The sequence below is a fragment of the Heterocephalus glaber genome, unplaced genomic scaffold (genome assembly GCF_053883595.1).
Source record: "Heterocephalus glaber isolate CG9 unplaced genomic scaffold, H.glaber_assembly_v1.0 deba00001546, whole genome shotgun sequence".
Lineage (NCBI taxonomy): Eukaryota > Metazoa > Chordata > Mammalia > Rodentia > Bathyergidae > Heterocephalus > Heterocephalus glaber.
In genome coordinates this window covers 2,096,851-2,110,777 of record NW_028258339.1, presented here as the reverse complement: position 1 = coordinate 2,110,777, position 13,927 = coordinate 2,096,851, and the positions used below count along the sequence as shown (strand labels likewise).

The 13,927-nt window shown below is 36.8% G+C and overlaps 1 protein-coding gene and 1 pseudogene across 2 annotated transcripts in view; both read right to left on the bottom strand.

The window, feature by feature from the left end:
• The window catches only part of Dgkk (diacylglycerol kinase kappa), a 175,210-nt gene that overhangs the window by 134,589 nt on the left and 26,694 nt on the right, over positions 1–13,927 (bottom strand). The window lies entirely within an intron of this gene.
• LOC147824380 (U4 spliceosomal RNA) lies at positions 4,798–4,911 on the bottom strand (annotated as a pseudogene).

Here is a 13,927-nt window from a genome sequence, read left to right as displayed (position 1 = left end):
CCAAATCATAGTGAGTAGCAGAGTTATGGTTTGAACCTTGATTCTGTTTAATTCTACTGTCCACCCCCAATCAATACCATATATATATATATATACACATATATATATGTATACATATATATATATACATATATATATACATATATATATATATATATATATATATATATGATGGCCATCATGATGTGACTTGGGTGCCAGCTCTAACTTGGGGGTCATTTAAGTCCATTTCTTTTTTCTCTTAGGGGCCACTATTTTATCCAGTAGGAAAAAACCACAGACTGGTAATATCTGCAGATTTCCAACTGAGCTTGAGTTGAATTTCTTGAAGGAAATTGTGTACTGTAAATGATTTCACAAATAGGAAAAACATTACATTCCTTTGGAGAGCACCCAAAATGTCCTAATCCCAAAGTTTGCGTATATTGACAATCTGTACAAATATTTTGGAGCATGTCTATGAGCTCATAAATCTAGAGACTTCTACCTTTAGAGCAGTGGTACCCAACTATTTGGGTACCAGAGATTGGTTTCATGGAAGACAATTTTTCCACAGACAAGGTAGGGGGTAGTTTTAGGATTATTCAAGCTCATTACATTTACTGTGCACTTATTTCTATTATTATTACATTGTAATATATAATGAAATAATTATACAACTCACCAAAATGCAGAATCAAGTAAATAAAGTAAAGGGTGGGCCATGTGCAGACTAAAATAAGTGTGAAATTCTGATTTAAAGCCTGCCACCAGATGCAGCTGTACAATTGGAGTATATCAACTCACTTGCCACTATAAATTCTGCCACCAAAACTGCTAAGGTTTTGATATGAACCTTCAAAGAATTGATTTATTATAGTCTCTGTGCAATCAAACCTTTCTGCTAATGTTAATCTGTATTTGCATCTGCTCCCTAGGGTTAGCATCACAGCTTCAGCTCCACCTCAGATTATTAGGCATTAGATTTTCATAAGGAATGTGCAACCTAGATTACTTGCATGCACAGTTTGCAACCCTATGAGAGTCTAATGCCACTGCTGATCTGACAGGAGGCAGAGTTCAGGTGGTAATATGAACAATGAAGAATGGCTGTAAATACAGATGAAGCTTCCTCCTTGCTTGTCCCCAGTTCCTAACAGGCCACAGATCAGTACATTTCCTTGGTTCAAGGGTTGGGGATCTCTGCTTTAGAGATATTTTAAATTTCTTGCAACTTAAGATCAAAAAGGAACCTTGCAAATATATAGTTCATTTGGATACAATTCACTTAAGCAGTAAAACAATGAAGACTCAATTTTTATGCTTCTTGCGCTATTGGCCTTTCCAATTATGGCTTTAAATAGCTTTCAGAATATACAGGTGGCAAGACATTATCAGCCAACTACATGTATTTTCAAAGTAAATCTTTACTCCTGAGTTGGAAAGATGCCTTACTGCCAATCTGGCCTCATACAGACAGCCATCTCAAGACCTGCACAGGACCAAAGAATATATTCACTAACAAGTTCTCTGGAGAGAAAGTGGTTAGATTATAGAGGATGTGTGGGTATGGCTTTTATTTTTCTTAGCCTTCTGAGGTAGCATTGACAAGAGTCATAAAGAGGGTAGACAGAAATTAATGCTGGACCAGTTGATTCTGTTTGCTTCTTAAAGCACTGATGGTCTAGGGAATATGAAATTCACTAATTCTCTAGTAGTTATGTGTGAGTGGTTGCCCTGTGAGAGCAGAAGCAGGTTGTCAGGCAAGAGTAACTCAAGGGTGGGATTGGCTTGGAGAACAGGGTTGGTGATGATAGATCAAAGGGAAACTCTACTCAACACCTAAAGAAGTACATAGACCCAGAGTCTTTGAGAAGACTGTCCTTGGATGTGCAAAGTTGCCTCACATGAAGTTAAAAGGTACTGTTGTTTGAGGACTCACCAAACCTGGAAGAGTAAAGGAGGGAAGAGCAGTGATTGTAGGAGACTTTCATCTGTCAAAGAAAAAACTGTTGTGGGCCTTGGTTCCAGAAAAATTATTGGTCAAATAACAAAACTGAAAAGTTTTGCCATTTGGTTAAAGGAGGCTGCCAGAGACAGGCTTCCTGGAATAATAATAATAATAATAATAATAATAATAATAATAATAATAATATTCAGGTGAATTTCTAGCTGTTGGTGAGTCCTGACTATGCGGGAAAGACTATTCTAATAATATTACATGGGTCATCTCTTTTGATCCTAACAACAACTCTAAAAGATAGGTGTAATGATAATCTTCATTTTATAGATGGAGAAACTGAGTTTTAAATAGTTTAAAATTAAGTAATTTTCCTAATGGTTAAATTAATGGTGGAGCTAAAAATCTCTCTTGGGGTTTCACAGGACATGAATAAGCAGTTATGCCCTCAGGGGAAGAAAAAAAGCAAGATTTAAATCATTGATCTTATTGGGAGTTATACTCTATGCCAAGTCAGTTGACAGAAGAAGGGAAATTTGTGGTGGGATATTAGTGATGTGAATCACAGCTCATTGGTTCAGTTTTGCCTTCATTTTTAATATTAAATGTTAAAGTAATTAAGGTGATAAGAATGATTCAATTTACACAGCATTTATAGGCCACTAAGATCTGGAAGATTCTCATTTGTCTCTGAAGACAATCCTACAGGGTAGACAAGATAGGCAGTGCTATTGTTTTTTGGTTTTTTTTCAAGATGAAAATATTTTGACTCAAGGAAGTAAGTGACATACACGAGGTTACTACATGGCAAACTAACTCTGACTGCTTGACTTTTTTTCATTCAATTTCCACATTTTATATTTTACGTGTTTCACATCCATAGCAGTCCATATTTCTAAGCCTGATTTCTATTTTCCTGACAATCTGCAATATAACTTTGCTATCACTGCTGCTAAAGAAATATGACATAATCAAATGTGCCACTGGCTGACATCCTCTTGGTTAATGAAGGCAATACCATGTTAGTCCCAAAGGGAAATTCTTCCCCGACCTGGATAGGTCCTAGTAATAAAAAAATTAACTTGGCCTTGCAATTATAGCACAAAAGCATCCCATAAGGATTTTACTGAAAAATATTGAGAGTGCTGTTCTTTCTGTTGCCTCCCCATCCCAGGGGCCACATCCCATGGCTTGTTCAGGTGCTTTTCCTTACCGCCTACTGCTACTTTTTTCACAGCTTTGGACCTTTATTTATTTCCCTGTTTGAAACACCCTCCATACATGCATCCTCTTTCTACTTCTCCTAGCAAGCAAACACCTGGTAAAATTATACCCCTCCAGCCTTCTTTAGCCCAGGCTATGTTTAAGGGATTAAGGCTGCTCAACCCTTAAATGCCCACTAACTACAGTAATCAAACACTAGCACCAACTAGCCAAGGATTAGAGCAAGGTTGACTGTTACCATCTAGATTTTGTGCTGCTCAACTCTTGAGAGCCTACACAGAAGGACAACTAGAAAAATACAATTACACTAAGGGAGTGAGGAGGGTGAGGGGAAGAAGGAACTGGAGTGGAAGAGAAATAAGTGGAAGAGAAATGTTACATTGGAGGAGTATCTAGGGGGTGGCAGTAAACACTCACAGATTTGTATATGACAAGAGATGTTTATTTTCCCACCAATGATGCATAGGACTCCTACTGGTTCTGGAACAATCTTTGAGCCACCATTTCGTTGGCTCTGAGATTGTACCCTAATCAATGCAGGCAGTTCCTTGTTCAAAGTTCCTGGGAGAAGGCAGCAGCAACTAAGATGGGAAGAAAAGTTGTTTCAGCTGCAATCAAGGAAGAACTAGACTTGAATTGCAGGAAAAATTAAACAGTTGGCAAAATCGTCCTGGGGTAGGGTGGGGGGGACTGTGCTTTAATTGCAAACAGGACTTTACAAATATTGCTTAGGGAAGGATCAGAAGAGAGTCCTTGTGCACACATCAAAATTAAACACAGACAAATATGGAGTCTCAGCTATCCCCCTCTTGCCCCTTCTACCTATGCATATGATGAAAATTAATGTTCTCATCAGACTAACATCTTATACCCACAACTTTTCTGACTTATCCTGCTAGATACTTTGTGTGCATTAATGCTAATATAACAATACTGCAAGGTAATAAAAACAAATTATCCACCTCATATTATAGATAAGGCACTGAAACTCGGAATGGTGAACCCACTCCTGCGAGATTACACATAGTTCCAAAGAGTAATGACTTTGAACTCAAGTCTGTCTGATTAGAAAGCCTAAATGATTTCTATTCATTATACTATATATACTATACACACTGCCTCTGTCCTGAAAAGTGAGGGTTGATTTTAGTTGAGAGAGAATGTAGATAGTTTGCTACCACAAGAGACTGGAACGAACCCATTTATGAGTTCTCACTGCAATATTTGAATGCAGGTACAATATGAGCAGCAGTATGGGTCCTGGGAAATGACAGTTGGCTTAGTGGATTCTGAATTCTTTGGAGTTTGGCCCTCAGCAGTAATATGGCATATGAGCAAATCATATCACTTCTACTGGATGCCATCTCCTTGCTAGTAATGACGGATAAGGACATAGAAATTTGAGACTTGATTAATCATGGGAAGCCAAGGTATTACAGAAAAAAAACCCTTAAAATCACTCAGGTCTGTTGACATAAAGTAGCTTCCTACAAAACTGAAGGTTGCTTGCATAGCCCTAAACCCAGGAATAGATTTTATTTCAAAATTGAGCAGGTCCAGAAGGGAAACTTCAGCATAGAACTTTCTTGGTAAATCACAATATGTGTCATAGCCAAGTTATGTTTGACAGGCACAGTAGCCCCAGTGCCAAAACTTACCCATAGTAGACACTTGGTGAATGTTTCAATTAGCAATAATCGCCCCTCAGATAAACCTCATTGGCTATGATACTGCCACTGTGCAAAGCTCTTGGTGAATGTTTCTAAAGTGAAATTGAGTGCAGAAAAAATTACTCCCAGGAAGGATCATGGGAAAGAGAATTCTCAAATGCTCAAGAATTCAGCTCTTATCAATTGGCTCCTAAAAGTCACTTGCTATTACAGGAAACACATGAATACTCATATACCTAAGCACTTATACTTAGGCAAAATTTAATTTAGTACAGTAACAAGGAATGTAGATATTGGACTCAGAAAAATCTAGATTTGAAACTCATCTCCATCACTTACTGTACTCATTTTAGGTCTTTGGGAAGGTCATTTATGTTACAAACATCAGAATTTTGATCTGTCAAAACACATATAGTGACATTCAACTCTAATAAGGATCAAGATAAGGCATGAAAATGTGTAACATAAGGTAGAAATACAATGCATATTTCTTCTTTTGGTGGATATGATGACCATATTTTTGGACCTCTAAATTGGAACACAAGACTTGCCAAGAGTGAATGTATATATGATGACAACAAGGGTCCGTTTAAAATCAGTGATTTTTCCCCAAATTTAGGACTATAATTATACACGAATTTATAAACTCAGAGAGTCTTAAGGTGCTTTTGATGTTTTTTTCTTCCCACCACCTTCATAAGCTAACTATGTAAGCCAGGTGTAGTGGTACACACCTGTAATCCCAACACTCTAGGAAGATGAGATAGGAGAATGGTAAATTTGAGCCTAGAGTGCGCAATTCAGGGTCTTACTGAGAACCTGTCAGGAAAAAATGAAACAAAAAATGGGCTGAAGACATAGTTCAGTGCAAAAGGCTCCATGTTCAATCCTCAGTCCCACAAAAATAAATATTAAGAAATAAAGTATAGGGCTGGGGATTTAGCTCAGTGGCACCATGCCTGCCTTGCAAGCACAAGGTCCTGAGTTCCATCTCTGGTACCACAAAATAAATAAATAAATAATTTTTAAAAATTTTATTTTATTGGTACATTTTAGGTATACAATATAATGACATTCATCACTGGAAATTTGCACCTTTACATAATCTCTCTTGGTTCTTATTTTTTCCCCCTTCCCCTACCCTCCCTTCAACCCCTCCACCCCTCCCTATTTACAAATACTTTTTTTCCATTTTTTCATCTTCCCATATTAATTCCATTCCCTTCTTTCCTTCCCCCCCCAGTTCCCCTTCCCCTTTGCCCTTTTCTTCCTATTTCACATTATCTATTATACCTTTTAGTCCTTATTTACACTTTCAGTTTCTCACACTAGAGGAACTATTCGGTATTTACACGTGTGTCCCATTTATTTTACTTAAGAGTATCGCCTCAATGTGCATCCATTTAGTTAAAAATGCCTCTAATTTCTCATTTTTTATGGCTGAGTAGTACTCCATTTTATTAAAAAAACACATTTTCTTTATCCAGTCTCCAGTTGATGGGCACTTAGGCTGCTTCCAAGTTTTAACTATTACAAACTGTGCTGCTATAAACATGGGTGCACATATATCACTGTGGTATGATTCTTTTAATTCTTTGGGGAAGATACGCAGCAAGGGAATAGCTGGCTCAAATGGGACTTCCAGTCCTAGTTCTTTGATGTATCTCCATACTTATTTCCAGAGTGGTTGCACCAGTCTACACTCCCATCAGCAGTGGAGCAGGGTTACTCTTTCTCCACAGCCCCGCCAGCATTTGCTATTGGTTGATTTCTTGATAGCAGCCATTCTTTCTGGAGTGAGGTGGAATCTCAGGTTTGTTTTCATTTGCATCTCTCCATGACCAGTGATGTTGAACATTTTTTCATATGTTTATTTGCCATTTCTACTTCTTTGTGTGAGAAGTGTCTGTTCATTTCAGATGCCCATTTTTGGATTGGGCCTTTAAGTTTGGGAGGTCTGATTTTTTTAAGTTCTTTATAGATTCTAGATGGTAGACCTTTGTCTGAGGAACAGCAGGTGAAGTTCTTTTCCCACATTGTGGGTTGTCTCTGCACACTGCTGGTGGTTTCTCTTGCTATGGTGCTTTTGATTTTGTGGATTAGTCCATGAAAGCACAGACTCTCTCCTTCTTGTTAATAACAGAGCAAGGATCATTAGAAAAGGAAACAAAGACTATAAATAGAAAATCGAATTTAAGTCTGTAGAAGAATTTGTGTCTGCTAACCCTATAAAAACACTCATTGTGGTGGAATATATGCCCCCCCCAAAAAACCAGAACTTAGAGCATCAGAAGGACTGATACTATAGGTATGAAGTTAAGTTAAAAGAAATGCTCTACTTAAGCCTAGAAGAGAAACCAGTGTTAGTATAGGAGTGGTGATTAGAACTGTTAATGAATGCAAGTGTTTGTATCTCTAAATTTAGTAGTTCGGTATTTCAAATCTAATATTTTCTAATGTTTATATTAAACAAGGCAATTTTCAAAGGTCCCAGAGGCTGACTGAGTTGAAAACATCTTCTGTTTTATTCCTTTACCCACAGATATGGAAAATAATAGCTGCTATAACTAAGACACCACCGTCTATGTGGTAGTAACTAACAATATATCCTAATATTATGCCAACTGCCTAGGAGAAAACCACTAGCTTATAGAGCTTAACCTTGCAAATTCAAACACTAGTTAAATGAAATAAGGGTAAATATCACAGGGGCCATTTCTCCACATAACAAACTACTGTACTCTAAAACCAGGATTTTAATGACTTTACTGGACAAGACCAACTATAAGATCTATGACTTTACTGGATAGGATCCAAAAGCCTACAACTACCTACATAACAGCTTTTGCCATATACTTATCCTAAAATAAGGCAAAACAAAACTCATGTTTATCTTTGTCATTTATGTGCTTTGGGCTTTCAAGGGAAAACTGGCAAATGCACCTTCTCATTTTATCTATTTACTTCTGAAAAGCTTAAGAGGGTTGGAATGGACACATAATCAAAAATTCATCTCCTTGCTTACAGCTATATGGGCTCACCATATACTTGAGCTGTCCCCTCCAGATGCCCGTTCTTCTCATTCTTAATGATTAGTCCTCTTCCTTTTACTTTGATACAGAGGAAAGAAATGTTCAATGTACTTAGCACTTAATTCTGCCAGGAGCTGCTGAAGATTTGCTATACCAACATGAGACCAGTGGAAAACCACAAACACTTCTAACACACAGGGAGTATAGAGTAGGTATACATATCCCATGCTTGTGAACTCTAGCGATTACAGAGAAATTTACTATAGAGCAACGTTGTCTGCCTACTGTCCCCATGGTTTTTCTGATAGGCAGAACTTCCTACCTTGGTGTGCCCAATTTGATGGGCTTTTTTATTTCTCCAAGTCTTTCTCATACAGAGACATGGTGAGACTCTTCAAGGCTCATGATTCACTGAAATACTTTACCCAGGAGTAACAAGTTACATAATGAAAAATGGCAAGGAAAATCTCAACTGAAAGCATCATAAACGTCGAGTGGGTGTGAAAGAGGACAGTCTTTCTGACCTCAAAATGTGTGAGGTACATAGACATACTATTTCCTCATTCAAGGGCTCAGGGATACCTTGGGATCCCTTTGGTCTATTTCAGTTTCCTAATTAGGTCCCACATATATGTGACCTCCAAACAGCACGTTCAGGTCTAAGAAGACATGCTGATTGATGGCTTGAAATTAGAGTGGCTACACTGACATTGGAATGAGATAAGGTAGTGCTGGAGGGAGCAGAGAGTAGAATCAAAGACAGAAGTAATAGAAAAAGGATGAGAGACTTCAGGAAGACAAAATTAAGTTTATAAAAAATTTTACTGTATGAAAAAAGTATCAAACACACATTTGCCATGAAGCTTAAAATGTTCTATACACTCAGCTTGATTTGTTTTTTCAACATCCCACAAAGGCAATTGACGAAGTAGGTTTTCATTTTCGTAACTTATTTCCTCAATAAATACACTTAGAATGCTTTTGCTTCCCCATGTATAAAGTGCAGTATTGTCATCTTTTCTCAATAGCATCTATTGATAGGAATGTCAAAGTATGTTACAGACCATGCTTATTTTGTATTATAACCATTTATATGCATTTTCACAATCTGTGTAGAGATATATTAGCCTAGGTATAAACCTTTAAATAAATTGATATAAATAAGTAAAAATTGATAAAACGATGCCATTTTCCTGGCTCAAATGCTTTCAGGGTCTCATTAATACATTTTGACAAAGGATTTTCAGAAATCTTATTGATAATGTTCTTTATTCTCTTGTTGAGTTCTCTATTCTAATCAACCTATGCCCCCTCAAAGAGGCTTTTTGCATCAGAATGCTTAATTCATTTCCTCAAGGTAAATATCACAAAGCCATTTCTTCACAACAAACAACCTAGAACAAATAAGAGCTAAAAACTGTAATATAAAAGGCACATTTTCCATGTCTCAACACGCATTTTGCTTAAGTTGGGTGTTTTGTCTGAATCTAAGATATAATGCCATCTATTTTCTGAATGGAATATGAAGTCATTCAGGTCCATATAAACATATTTAATTGAAAGCATAAAACACATTCTAAAGGCCAAATATAAATGTGTTTTGATTAGTCTGCCATAACCAAGTACTGATAATTACAAAATCCTAAACAATCTTATTAAATACTTGGTCTATTACATTTTACTTACTTTTTTTTTTTTTTTTTTTTGGTACCAGGGATGGAACTCAGGACCTTGCGCTTGCGAGGCAGGAGCCGGAACCACTGAGCTAAATCCCTGGCCCCTGGTCTATTACATTTTAACAATGGTGTTATAAAACTCTGGGCTCAGCCATGTCTAGGTATCCCCTCTACGAAGAAAAAGTAAACACTATTTCAGGACACAATCAGCAAAAGAAGTGTGAAGCTGTTCTTTTTGACTTTTCTCTGTCTTAAAATGAGATAGGTCATAGGGAGTGTATCTTATAGATTGTGGCCCCAGCTAAGTAGGACCCAAAGGGGATTAATGCATGTATTAGGTTTCTGTTGTTGAGTAATGAGTTACCAAAAACTTCACAGCTTACAAATCACCTTAAAATTTATCTTACAGTTCTGTAGGTCAGAAGTTCAGGCACACTTGGCTGAGCCCTCTGCCTCAGGGTCTCACCAGATTGTGATCCAGGTGTCTGCCAGAGCTGTGGCCTCATCAGAAGGGTGGCTGGGGAAGGATTTTCTGCCAAGTTTCCTCAGGCTGTTGGCAGAATTCAGATACTTATGATTGCAGTACTGAAGCTTCAGTTTCTTGTTGGAGGCCATGTTTAGCCCCTAGAAGCCACCTAAGTTCCTTGCTGTACGGTCTTCTCCATCATGGCCACTTCTTTCACGGTTGTCTACTTCTACAAGGCCAGTGAACAGGAGTCTGCCTAGCTTACCTGCTACCTAGCAATATGGACTTTCATACACACACACACACACACACACACACATGCACAGAGTGACATTATCATGAGAATGACATCTCATAAACTTCCATATTCTGTTGGTTAGAAGCAAAGTCACAGACTGTGCTCATACTCAAGGGAAAAGTATTACACAAAGGAGTGAATATCAGAAGGCAAGAATCACTGGAGGTCACTTTAGTTTCTGTCTGCCATAACACACTAACAGTTCTACCCCCAAGAAACTCCAAATCCAATAACATTAATCATCTTCTTGATGGCATTCCTACACATGAGAATTAACATCTTTTATATCAGAGGCTCTATGACTATATTTACTTACCAAAAAACCCCACAAGACCAAACCAGTACATTTTTTTGAGATACTCAGGACTGAACCCAGATTATTCACACTAAGCTACATCCCCAGCCCTTTTTAATTTTTAAATTTTGAAACAGGGTGTAAGTTGCTGTTTTCCAGGCTGAGATGGAATTTGTGATCCTCCTAACTCAGTCTTGTAAAGTGCTAGGATTACAGGTATGTGCCATCACACCTTGCTGGGAATTATTTTTAATATACAAAATGCAAATTTTAAAAACATCCAAAATGTTACTTTTGAGTTTTTAAAAACATTTTTATCATTTTTGAAATAATTATAGACTAAAAAAAGAAATGTACAGGGAAGTCCCATGCACCCTTGACGTGGTTTCCCCAGGGTTAACATCAGGCATAACTATAGTCTAATATTAAAAGCAAGAGATTGACATTAGTAGAATCCATAGAATTTATTTATATTTCAGTAATTATATATACAATCATGTTTGTGTTCGTGTGAGTGTGTGTGTTTGTGTGTGTGTGTAGCTCTATGTAATTTTACCATGTGCAGCTTTGGGCATCACCATCACAAGATACCAAATTGTACCATCACCAAAAGACTTCCAGAAGCTGGCCTCTTATGGCACACCCGTTCTCTCTGCTCCCTCCCAATTCTAACTCCTGGCTACCACAAATCTGTTCACTATCTTTATAATTTGTTGTTTCATAATTGCTACATAAATGGAATCACTCAAGATGTATTCTTTTGAGATTGGCTTTTTACACACAGCATAATTTTCTTGGTGTTCATCAAAGTTGTTATGTTGTTTACAGTATTCTATGGTATTGATGTATCAGAATTTGTTTAACCGTTCACTTGCAGAAGGACATTTGGGTAGTTTCCAGTATTGGGCTCTTATAAATATAGCTTCTATGAATATTTATGTACACATTTCTGCATGAAAATAACTTCTCATTTCCCTGGAATATATGCCCATGAGTGCAATTACTGGGTCATATGGTAAGTCTATTTAAATTTTCAAAGAAACTGACAAGCTATTTTTCAGAGTGCCTGTATATTTCTAGCAGCAATATATGAATGCTAGTTTCTCTATATATTCTGCAGTATTTGGTGTTGCCATTATTTTTTATTTTAGTTATCCTAATAGATGTACTAGCTTATTATAGTCTTAATTTTCACTGTCCTAATTATTAATGATGTTCAACATCTCATGTGCTTATTTGCCATCTATATACCTCTAGAATGAAATGTCTATATGTCTTTTGCCAATTTTCAAGTTAGATTTTTTTTGTGGGTTTTAAATGCTGAGTTTTTAGCATTCTTTATAGATTCTATGTACAAATCATTTGTTAGATATGTGATTTCCTAGATATTTTATTGTACAAATCATTTGTTAGGTATGTGATTTGTGAGATATGTAATTGAATATATTTTCTCCAAATTTGTAATTTGTCTTTTCATCTTCTAACAGGGCCTTTCACAACGCAAAAGTTTTAAATTTTGATGAGGCCTAATTTGTCAAGTTTTACTTTTATGGATGATGATTTTGGTAACATATTGTTATTCGTAGTTATATCATATCTTTGGAGAAACATTCCCCCTGAAGTTCTTTCTGCTGTCTTAAATGCCTTTGGAATCTTTCATATGTGTGTGAACATCTGTGTATGTATATGCATGTGTGTGCATGCATATAATGACTGCCCGAATTAGAAGAATTGTAACTTATTGCTGCGTGTAATTACTGTCATATATATTATGATTCATAGAAACATTGCTCCTAGAACTGCATATAATACTGAAAATATATTATTTAACTTGAGTTTATTTACCATTCCTGATGTGAGCAGGAGGGAAATAGTTCATAAACTTATAATGCCTCTTCAAATTATGCTGTCCTCTACATAAACAAAGTAAATGAGAAAGCATGAAAAATATATTACAATGCTACATAAATCTGTGCAATTTCTATCTTGAAAATATGTAGTCGTACACAAGACAAAATCTAAAATTCTTTCACTTCTAGGAAAAGAGGTACATACTTTCATAACAATTGAAACCTGAGGCCACTGCACAACAAACCCCTGACACACATACTTGAATAAGACACAAACAGGAATTAAAGCTCAGTAACCTATAACATACAGCAGAATATTGGTTTTAGATATTTATACAAGAAGAGGTAGATTTCATGAGCTTATATTGCCAAGACTGACTAGTCATTATCACCCAACTCTTGAAACCCAACTTGGGCTAGATTTCTGATGCTATACCTTGGTTTGTACCAATATTTGACCAATTCCCATTATTTTTACAATAATTCTTTGTGTCCAGGGCAGACAGAGAGTGCAAGTGGCTCACCTGAATTCTCAATAAAAAACTCTCTCAGGGATGAGAGGGTAGTAGCACAATTTTTTTGTGTTCTTTTTGGAAAGCCTTTTCCCACATAAATATTACTTTCTCACAAAAAAATGGCTTAACAATGATGTAAAAATAATTTAAATATGGAATGAACTACCCTCATTCTAGTTTGCTTCCAGATAAATATGGTGGGAAGTTTATTTGCAATCTTTAAACAAAAACAACAGCAAAGATAGTTTGAGCCTTTGTTAAGTGCAAAATAAATAGATCTCTAGCCACCTGGACAACTCAAATGCAAGAGTTATTTGTGTGGTATTTCCAAGCATTAAAAGATATGTTAGCTGAGTAGTACTCCATTTTATAAAAAAACCACATTTTCTTTATCCAGTCTACAGCTGATGGGCATTTGGGCTGTTTCCAAGTTTCAGCTATTACAAACTGTGCTGCTATGAACATGGGTGCACATATATCACTGTGGTATGATTCTTTTAATTCTTTGGGGAAGATCCCTAGCAGTGGAATAGCGGGGTCAAATGGGACTTCCAGTCCTAGTTCTTTGAGGTATCTCCATACTGATTTCCACAGTGCTTGCACCAGTCTACACTCCCACCAGCAGTGGGCTAGGGTTCCTCTTTCCCCACAGCCCCACCAGCATTTGTTATTGGTTGATTTCATGATAGCAGCCATTCTTTCTGGAGTGAGGTGGAATCTCAGCATTGTTTTCATTTGCATCTCTCGAATGACCAGTGATGTTGAACATTTTTTCATGTATTTATTTGCTATTTCTACTTCTTTGTCTGAGAAATGTCTGTTCATTTCAGATGCCCATTTTCAGATTGGGTCTTTAAATTTGGGAGGGCTGATCTTTTTAAATTCTTTATAGATTCGAGATAGTAGACCTTTGTGTGATGAGAAATTAGAGACATTTATAGCTAAGTGGATGCACATTGAGG